Raw genomic sequence first — 11657 nt, 5'->3', positions numbered from 1 at the left:
AAACCCAATGGCAGATATCAATGACAGGCCACTCAGCCAGCAATCTCCCATTTAATGCAAGGGCTGGAATGTGTGTCTCAAGTGAGACTACTTTAAAAGTCATTTTCCCATTCCTGCATCACTGGGAGAACTCTGCTTTTTTCTGTTTCCTAGTAACCACCATGATCGTGCAATGGGAACTTTCATGTTTGCTCCAAAAAGGCTAAAAACATTGTGTTCATATGCAGTCACTAAAGGCTCATCCCTGTGGCTTTCTTTTTTCTTAAACTTTTAATGCCTTAAATTGTTCATTCAAGTGCAGTCATTGTTTTAAAAAAAAAAAAAAATCACTGGAATTTATTAATTTATTTGAAAATCATTGGACTTCCAGGTCTTACTAGAAGCGATTAATCATACATTTTAAAGCCATACGAATTGACCTACAGTTCAATATCTACACTCACTAACCAGTTAGTGTACATATCCATACATTCTATATTTTGCTTATCTGGCTGGGTTGCTGGGACCTTGGAGAGTCAATCACAGGAGACTTGGAACACACCCTGACCAGGGTGCCAGTCTAGCACAGACTGAATGTGCCATTCACCCACACTACAGTCAATTTAGAGATGCCAATCAGTGTATGACACATGGCCTGGAGGAGGAAACCAAAGTACCTGCAGGAAACCTCTGGAGCACAGGGAGAACATCCAAACTACTCACACACAGTGATAAAAGGCAGGGATAAAATACCCCAACCTTGGAGGTATGAGGCAAACATGCTCCAAACTTACTGACCAAAAAAAAAAAATAAAAAATCATCCAGACAGCTACATTTCTGCGGGAGGAGAATAGCCAGGCTGGGTCAAGTTAATGTTAGGTCTATGGTAATTCAAAATCACTCTTTACATGAGTGGTTAGCAGAAAAGCATGTCAGAATGTGCAACACATAGAATCCTGACACAGATGGGCTGATATAGCCAACGACCATATTAGGGTCCAGTCCGGTCAGCCAAGAACAAGAATCTGAGGCTACAATGGTTACACGTCCACCAAAACAGGAAAAGTGAAGATGAACACTAGGTGATGTTTTTCCAATCTTCAACTGAGCCTTGAAAATGGATTTGTTTCTATTCAGAGTTTCTGGCTTTGCAGGCTTGTGCTGAGCTTTCTGCTTGACTGGAAGCCCTGCCCCCAATCTCTCTGGACATGGACTGCATACTGTGTGGGTGTGGAAAATATGGTGAAGCACCCCCACTTTGAATCTAAGTGAACAAAGACCTCATAGCATAAGTTCCAGCAAACTATGCAACCTCCAAACTCATCAAATCCTATGCTCTTAATCTTGGGTTTGTCTCTAAGCATGATCCACATATGTCAATGTGTCATGAGACAACGTCTGACTAATACCCGAGAGGACTTTTTCCCCTTGAAAGCACTGGATATTCCTTTCCCCTCCTAATGACTTTTTCTCTTCACTTAACACCATGGTTCAGTACTGGCCCCAGCTGGTTATGTGATCATGTTAACAAAGGTGCCATGTTAGAGATTGAGCACTTGTGGATATTTTGACACAGCGCTCACGCTTAAAAGTGTTGGCGAGTTTTTCATAGCTGGGGTTTTTGTGGACTTTGAAATATATCATTGGTAATCCAGTCTCAATTCTCACATCTGACCAGTCACTTGGCCCCTCAGTGCCAAAGGTCAGTTCACACAGAGAATGTAAACTAAATATTCATTTCATATATTTTCTAATTCTCATAACATCTGTGTGCACAAAAGGATTACAATGACACAAAATGAGTCTCAGGAATGATGTTGAAGCTTGACCTTTGCTTTTCTTTGTATCTCTATGATCCTGTTCTAACCACAAGTTCAGCAGGCAGATCCACACTTATGCTGATAAGCTTTTTTGCTCTATTTGCAGGGTTGATTTATGATACCTGGTTATAGGATCAAAAGATCTTCTGATCATCAAACTAGAGCAGTGCAGTGCATTGTGATTCGATCGTTGTGTTTCACTGTTGTACAATTGTAGATTTTTTGGACTTTCACATATTCAATCCAAGTCCATATGGGTGTCTTCTGGGGCCTGAAGTTTCTTCATACCTTCAAGAAACATGACGGGAAGTAAATTTGGCTACTTTGAATTGACCCTAGATGCAAATATGTGTATGCCTTGTGCCCTGCGATTGACTGGGGTACCACCTTTATTTACTTGCAGTTACAGAATTGTAGGCATGATCAGTGATCCCAAAAGCACTAACTGATGGATAATTCAGCTGTTTTTCTTATACATTTTAGACCAATGCATTCTGAGGAATTTTACTTGACCTCTTACAGCATGACCTTATATATCAAATTCATTTTGACATATTTATTTTTCCACTATGATGGAAATGAAAGATGAGAGTGAATGAGTGAAAGATACTCATGGGTAGACATGTCATTCAGGCAAACGCCTGTTCAGAATAATTTCCAAATTTGCTGAAGCAGAAAGTTTATTGGAACATGATAGAACAAGCGTGACTTAACTTTTTCTCTAAAAACTAAGAATAGATGGGAAGCAGGCCCATAACTTCAAACTTTTTTTCTGTTAGGACTAAGTTCTCCTCTGGAACATTTCTTTCTCTCTGCACTCTAAATAGTGGATATTTGTTTGTGCACATAATCTTCCTATCAAATTACGTGGTAAAAACTATTCACATATCTGGGACTCACACTACAACAAGAGTGAATAAAGGGGGCATATAAAAAATATATATGCTGTTTGTGGCAATAGAAAGGCCAATTGCTGGGTTTATACTTGTTTATCCTTTGTAATTGTGAGATCTGCAATGTTCCTAGTAATACGTCTGTTGTGCTCATTGTTTTTGCTTTTCCACTTCAACCCACTTGTTTTCATTGTTTTTCAAACTCTGTGTCTGGGTTCCATGTGAAACAAATTGTTTTCTTGGCATCTCCTTAGTGATTTCCTTGGAATTAGGGGGTTAGGACCTCACTACAACTAGTACTTTCACTGGTAGCCCTTTAATATTGACAAGGTGCAGATGCTGGTACTGGAATTAGTAGCAAGCTCATTTTGACACCGTAAAAAGACCTTAAGCAACCAAAGGTTATTTTGACAGCTGCTAATAAAATAAGATGTGAACTGTGTAGGAGAGTTTTGAGATTAATGGGCTTCATTTATCAAAGTGGATACAAATTTATTTGTACATTGTATGCACAAGAAATGTGGTAGTAATAAAAATCCAATTAGCTCAGAAAATCTACTAGAGTTAATCAGTTTGTGTGTAAGGAGACTCATTAATATAATCCACAGTTAAAAGTTTGAAATTGTATAATTCATATGAGTTACTATGCATGGATTGTAATGTCAAGTTTAAATTTATTTCAACTCTACACAAAGTCAATGATAATTTGGCAAAACTCAAATTGAAAGAAAGCAATCAAAATAAGATTAATTAAGTCTCATAAGACTAGCCATTCAATTAGAACAAAATAAATGGCAGATTGTAAAAGAAGGTGGAGTTCATTCATGCTGCATTTGGTGAGCTGCATTACAGGAAAGCAATTGTATATATCTTACTTAGAATGTGATCTTTTTAGAGATCCTTTAGTCATCTTTTGGCTGTTTTAGCTCTGTGTGCTTTGCCATAAATGGTTTGGATAATTTACAAGTGATTGACATTTATCATTATATTTAAATACAAGAAAAATGTGTTACTTTTGTAAATCTGGAAAAAAAAGAACAATTCAGTTTTACTTGTATAGCACTTTGTAAATTATAAACATTTGTAATTTAGACCTAATGAGCAAGCTGAGCAGTGAAGGTGGCAAGGAAAAACTCCCTGTGATAATATTAGTACAAAACCTAGAGAGGAAGAAGACTCAAAATGGAAAACGTCCTCATCTAAGTTACACTAAATAGTGTGATTATAAATAATTCCCCTTCTGTAACTGTGTACTATATGGTAAAGTGCAAATATGAAAACTCAAGAAATTCATTCTAGTTTTAAAATGAAGTCTATTTTGTTATCAAGTTATCAGTTGTTCAGTCATGGAGACTTGAGTGAAAAACTGTTCATTTCAATTGTAGTCCTAAGCCATCATAGCAAAATATTCTTATCAAATGCAGTCCACAGCCATATTCCTGGTTTCTAATTAATCTTGTTTTCTTGTTTGGTTTTGAAAACATTTACAGAGATCTTTATTAATTAATAAATAAGGCCCAACAAGATGGCAGAATGAAATATTTCAGCAGTTCTGTGGTGGACTGGCATTTCATCCAGGACAGGTGAAATGGACTGGATTCCCACCTTAAACACATAATAAAAAAAGGAACAGCAATAAAAACATGTCCAGCATTGTGAGAGTTGTATATTACAATTTTTCTAAATTGTGTATAGATTTGACTTTGGATATTTCATGTGATGTGCAAACTCCCACATTTTAAATGATGGAAATATAAACACTATGCTGGCTCTCTGAGGCAGGACAGGTTCCAGCACCAGTGTTGGCACTGGAGGTAAAGAAGTATGGGATCACCTCCTTCAGAACATAACATCTACACTTGGCAAGCTTCCTGCAGGTTCCCTAGGATTCATACTCCTGCATGACAGCCGCCCAAATTCCTCCTCCAGTCAGCAGTGGGTGCTGGCCCAACCGTCCATTAAGGAAGGGCGTGGGTCCTTTTGATAGAAGTCAAGCAGTGTCAAAACACTGCCCTGCCCTGTGTGCAAGTATCTTTTTTTTTTTTTAATGGGAGTGCTGGAATGAGTTAAAGTGTCAAAGAAGCTCAGTGCTCTAACTCTAACTCAGTATTCAATTTTACATCTGTTTTCAAGGTTTACTTGAGTATTATATGAAAAATGTATATTAGAACATTCTATTAAAACATCAGGGTTAAACAATAGAAGTCTTGTTTATCCCACAAAATACACATGCTCATAATTGGTATGCATTTTACAAACAGGAGTGTGCTACATTTTATTTTTATTTTATTTACACTGGATAGTATGTGTGTTATTTCAGGTTGTTCACACTACCAGGTTGAAGCAAAACAAATCAGCACAAATCAGGTTTTCTACCTTAATGTGACACAGATCTGTTTTTTTACGATTTTGTGGACACATCAATCCAGCCTCTTTAAATCAGACCTGACCAACTTTTGTATGTGGTCCTAGGTTGGATCTATATTCATTAAAGTGAATTTAAAAATTAGTGTGAGTGAAACACTTGTCCAAGAAATCAGTGATCTACAATGTGTGATGTTTTGGGGGACATGGATGTTCTTATTTAAGATAGAGATGGATTGTTTGTGGTTATGAGTATTGATTTGTATGAATATGTAGCATTGCACAAACAATTTCACACACTTTCCCAAGAGTCCTAGCTTAACAAATTTATTACATCCATTTAGATGCTGTAGTTCCAGTGCTCCAGATTTCTAATCACAATCACATGTTCCAAATTAGCACACCTCCCATAAATACACCAGACTTCCAGTGCAAATCAGCATTCTAGTGGTGTTACTGAGTCTTTTTTTGTTTACACACTTTCCCAGTACTGACCACCCTAGTTTGTCTGCTGATTGACCGGTACTTTGCCTGTTTGTCAGCTTTAATTTGACCTTTTGGATTTGTCTACTCAATTCAATATGACCCTGCACTTGTCTACAAACTGGAGCTGTGAGGTGAAAATGCTACTTGCTGTGCCATTATGCCACCATGATTTTAAGGTGGAACAGAAATGAGGCTGTGATTGTTCAAGGATTGGAACAGAAGCTGGTGTAAATAATTTTGTATGTCAGTGAGTATCTCTGTCCTCTGACAGCATGACTGAGATGGACTGAGTAGGTCGACGTGTAGGAGTTGGACAAAGTCTGTTTCTTTTTCCATTTCTGTCTGTTTCCCGAATTGTAGATTTAAAACAGGTGCATATTCTAACCGCTCCTGTGACTTTCCAGATGAAATACTTTTAGCCTTTTTATGAAACAGGTTCTCCATAGTTTTGTAACAAACTGCTAAGTTATTGGAATGCCTGGTCTTTCTTTTAATGGGTGGCTATTTTACCCACTTTTCTTGGCAGGCTGTTTGACTGGCTTTGGACATTTGAATCCCACTACTCTAGCAATCCCAGCCGCTACACCTTGTGGAAAAAATCCATGACACATAGCAATCTGCTGCACCCACATCAAATCTGAACATATCTGGCCCTGAGCTGCTCATTCTTTTCAGTACATTTCAGAACCTTCAGTGTTTTGGGTTTTGAAAAGGCCTTCCAAGTAAAACAGAGGTTTGGAGACCAAACAGGAAAGCACTGGATTGGTACCACGTTCTATGGAAGTTGACTCAGAGAGGAAGAATTTACCTTATGGGCAGCCCTGCAGATCCCAGATTTCAGTCAGACATGGGAAGGGGACTGCACCCATCCCAAATTCCACTACGCTACATCAATTTTCAGGAGAGAGCTCATATCTACAAAGTTCATAGCTACTAGTTCAAAGCCTGATGGAAAATTTATCATTTATATCTGGAGATAACTGAATGACTTGGTGAGGACTGAGAGAAGCCAGTGACAGGCAGGCCATGGTAATACACAAACAGTTTCTGCTTCAGGTTTAAATTATTTTGTCTAACGTACTCTGCTGCACTTTATATATGAATATTTACAAGATTAACATGGGCATGAAACAGTATTCTCATTGCAGTAAAGTTGATAGAATGTGGAAAAAGTGATTCATTTAAAAAATAGGATAGAAAAAGGAAGTGCATTTTCAACCTTCAATTTAGTATATTTATATTCATTTATCATTCTTTTTCTTTTGTTTTATTCATGCCAGGTTGGAAGGTAGGTAGAAATATACTCAGGATGGGATGCCAGTCCATCAGAACCTATCATGCACACATACATTTAATCCAATTGCAGCTTCATTGGGCATTGTCTAAAGACAGGTATATTTATACCACAATGCAAAATTCACAAAAAAAATGTATCTAAGGTTACAATGGATTTCATACAATTTAGCCCTCTAATACCCCAGCTGCCCCATCCCCCATTTGCTGAATAGACTCTTACCTGGATAAAGCATTTAATGCAGAAGAACTTCAGAAAGACTTTGAAGACCGGAAGAAATTTCAGTGTTAAGTCTATACTGAACTCAGAAATTATGCTGACTTATTAGTTCCTCAGGAGCTATTGGTTACACAAAGGAAACAAAGGTTTCTTCCTCATATAATCTCAGGGATTTTTTCCTTGCCACAGTCACCTCAAGCTTGCTCATTAGGGATCGAAGTTAGTGATAAATAGTAAATTTCGAACAAAATTTATTCTGTTTCTATATTCTGTATAGTTCTTAGACACAATCTCAGTTGTTAAAAGCGCTGTAAAAATGAATTGAATTGAAAGAATGTATAGAGCTTGTCTAGACATAAATTTCTTACTCTTGTAACTAGACCGCTCTTATTAGTTTCCCTGTTGTTACTGAATAATTCCTGGCAGTTACTGAACAATACGCTTTAGAATGGATGACTGAATAACAAGCCAGGGCTTATTATTGTGACCACTTAATCATAGCTCTTGCTTAGCCATGCAAGAATTCTCATGTTAACCTTATTATGCAAATACTCAGCGTATATAATTTTATATACTGTACAAGCACAGTAAATGAGCAGCAAATTGATATTCGGGAGATTATAAGGTATGGACCTGGCATCATTGTATAACGTCACTTGACAACTTTGAAATAATTACCTTATAAGGATTATGGTGGCTAAAAGCGAGCTTTCTTTTTCAAGACAGTCTTAGTAATTAAACCATACACAGTATATTCTTTTTAAAATAAAGCTTATAATTTTGTCACAGAGCAACTTTACAGAGATCTGGATGTCAATTTCTATCTCTAATGAGCAAGCCAGAGACAAGGACAAACTTGCTGAGACAACAGGAAGAAGAAACCTTTGAGAGGACTCGCAAGGAAACACATGCTCTTCTGGGTGACAGGATAGCAGGATTATAAATTGCCATGAACTGCAAATCTTTAGGATATCCATAAGGGACCATTCACAGAAGCAGAAGGTGAAACACAAGCGCAGAAGCTCCGAGCAGAAACAGAGAAACAGATTTGGAAACTAAGAGGAGCCACAGCAGTAGAAGTGTGTCAAGATCTGGCACTGGCTTAATGTACAGTAAGGCAGAAAGAGAGAACAGATCTGTATAACTATAGGCAAACCAACAGGAGTGAGGAATGGTGAATGCGTGGGCCAAGAGCTCTCGATCAGCATGAGTAAGGGAGAGAGACAGGAGAGAAGAACAGGTGGCAAACAGATAGAGGAAGCCTAGAAGGCAAGCACAAGCTGATAACATCCTTCTGCTCTGAGCTTTACTTCTCACTTTAACTTCAACTACTGTTGGTGCAAATGGAGAGAACACCAAAAGGGAAGGTATATCCAAAATTCTAGTTAAATTTAAACCAATTAAACAGAACCTATTAGAAATAAGTACATAGAAATATGTTAGTTGATAGTATATAATTATATATTGAATTGGAGAGGGAGGATTGGAGAGAGAGAGAGGCAGTCAAAAGCAATCAAATCTCTGAAAACAAAAACCATAAACAAAAACTGTGTAAAGTAAAAAAAAAAAAAAAAAAATACAGTAAACAATTCAGTTGTACTTGTATAGTGCTTATAAAAATAGACAATGTCACAAAGCAGCTTTAAACAGATATTAAGATTCAGAATAAAATGATAAAGTTTAACATTTGAATTTATATTTATCCCTAATGAGTAATCCAGAGGTGATGGAGGAAAGGGAAAAAAACCTCCCTGGGACAGTATCAGGAAGAAACCTTGACAAGAACAAGACTCAAAAGGGAACCTATCCTAATCTGTTTGAAACCGCATAGTGCTATACTGTGGCACACGCAGCAACAAATGACAATTACAACAGAATCTTGACAGTGAGACACTATAAAAAGCTAGAGATGTGTCTCAACCAGCTCCAGTGCAGTAGTAAAGGCACTGATCAGGGAATCTACCATTTTAAGCGCTGTCTCTCTCTCTCTCAATCTCAAAATTCTTCCAGTGCACTGGAACATTTGCTCCCTAAAAAAATCCCAGAGTGCATCACAGAAGAACAGTTCCTCACTATGCATGTTCCCTTACTGGAAATGATGTCATATTTACTGAAGCCTCTCAGCTTGAAAAAAAAAAAACCTTATTGTTATACTGTAGCTCTCAAAGTATTACTTGAGTTAGTGCTTTTTAACTTTATGGACATTCTATATGCTTCTAATGGTTTTAAAGTATTTAATGATTTAAAAAAAATCCACCAGCTATTTACAATCCTGCTTCATGTGCAGCGTAGTGCTGCACCCTTTCACACTGCCATGTATAATAAAGCCAAATTTTGCAGTTCAGTTGCAGTGTACAGTAATGTACTAGTTAATCAAGGATGATGTTTTGTGTTTCGAAGCTTGATCCTGAGTTGCTCAATGCATTACATTTTATAAACCGTTCACATATCTGAACTGATAGAATGTGCTGAGTTAATATTATTTTAAATGACACTGTTGCATAAAACATCAGTAAATCTTTCAAAATTGTATTGCCTTCAGTGATGTACAAAGAAATATATAACCATTTGACAGCATTCCATTGATAGCACAACGGACAAGTCTTCACATTCTGCTCGAAATTGAAATCAGACAAAACTCAGATTGTGTTGGCTAGTTATGGTGGATATGCTGTACGTCTTTGTACTTGGCCTACATCAACAGTCACAGTGTGTTCGCTCAAAAGCTGGACAGGATGGCAAACATGCCGTTTTATACTTTCCCCTCCCGCACATTTCCTGATATGTGCTAGACCTCACACTTTGCAAATCTATATCTCCCACACATTCCATCAGCCTCCAGCATTCAGTCAACTTCAGAAAATGGTCAGATTATCACTAACTGCTCCTTGAAGAGTTTCACAAACCTGCATTTTATTTGGTACTTTTCTCTGTTATTGAAAAGGGGAAGTTAGTGTTTCCTTATTGTGTCATGAACTTTTTATGTGTCACATGCTAGTTTCATAAAGATGAAAACTGCAATTAAAAGGTGGTCGGCATTCAAGGAGAAGAAATGGCTTGGGCACAGCAAATGTTATCCAGCCCTTCCTCTGCTGCCAGATCCACACGTCTGACATGCAAATGGAGTTGGCTTCAGCAACCTCACGTTCCACTGAGGACTTTCATCTACACCCTGCAATATATTTTACAATTACAAACCTAAATATATAAATGAAAGGAGGGTGTGACCTGAAAGGAGTACTGCAGAACTGAGGAACCTTACAGTACTCTCAGATGTTGAATGAACACAACTTTCCATCTGACAGGCTTTTGATGTTGCAGAATTCTGAAATAATCTACAAAATTTTGTTTCTGAGAAAATCTGGTGATGAAAGGAATACTCAGTCCCAGTATTCAGTCAGGAATATTCAGTCCCAGCCCTGTATTGGGCTATTGATACAGATATTGATACAGACCTGGAAGTTTACCAAGACTTGGCTAGGAAGGTTACCTTTTTTTTTTTTTACAGCCAATCAACAGTTGTAGTATCCGAGTGGTTACAGAACTCAGCTTGTAACATAAACCAAAAGATCTGTGTGTTAGAGCTGGTTTACCATACTGGTAGAAACTATTATGCCCTTGAGCAAGACACTGTAGTCACTTTGTAATGATTTTTCTTTGTAGTTGCTTCAAAGAAACATATCAAACACCACCAGTTTACTTGAACAATCATAATGCTGTATATTCATTTTGTTTTTCATTTCCCCTTCATTCAATTACCTTTGGAAATGTAAACTAATCTATGTTAGCCAATTCACATAAAGGTTATGAATATGGACATGGGGTGGGGTAAACATTTGTAGCCTTTCTTATGACTTAATTCCACAAAATTGCTCATTAGAATTCCTATGAATTTTGTATGAGGTCAGTTTGTCCATCTAGGCCAGCACACCACCCAGACAAGCCTAATGGGATATTCTGTGACATGCCATAACATGACAAGATAATCATGCTTCTAGCGCCCAAAATGACAAAGGATAAGTTGACCATCAAATTTCACTTCCAGATTTTAAAATAATTCTATGCTGATCCCTGTAATGAACCTTCACTATAGACCCAAAGTATAGAAAAAGCAGTGATTTGTTAAATCACCAACAAGCAACACAAGATAAGTTTACTGAGATTAGGTCAAGGTGTGCTACACAAAGTGGTCTGGCTAATACATTCACCAGATCTCCTTCCAATCAAGAAAAAAACTTGATGAAAGGATGTTTGAAGTGTACCATGGCTACCATATACCATGGTACACTTGGTATACCATGGGTATTTATCCCTTTGAGCTTTACTATATTTTGTGTTTTCTGGAATGGAAATTGACTTATATATACATATATATGACCAGCACGTACACAAAATATCCCACATTATTGAGGGATAAAAGTAATGTAGTTTCCAAATATATTTTCAGTTATCATTGCATCAGCATTAACCTTCATTGCTGTGAAACCCCTAAATTAGTTCTGGTGTGGTATGGATATATCACCTATATATCCATCCTTTGATTAAGAAATGGAAGATTTTGGAAGAAAACAAAGGTTTTGCCACAACCATGAATTCAAATT

The sequence above is a fragment of the Hemibagrus wyckioides genome, linkage group LG06 (genome assembly GCF_019097595.1).
Source record: "Hemibagrus wyckioides isolate EC202008001 linkage group LG06, SWU_Hwy_1.0, whole genome shotgun sequence".
NCBI classification, from domain to species: Eukaryota; Metazoa; Chordata; class Actinopteri; order Siluriformes; family Bagridae; genus Hemibagrus; species Hemibagrus wyckioides.
Note: the sequence above shows the minus strand (reverse complement) of the source record.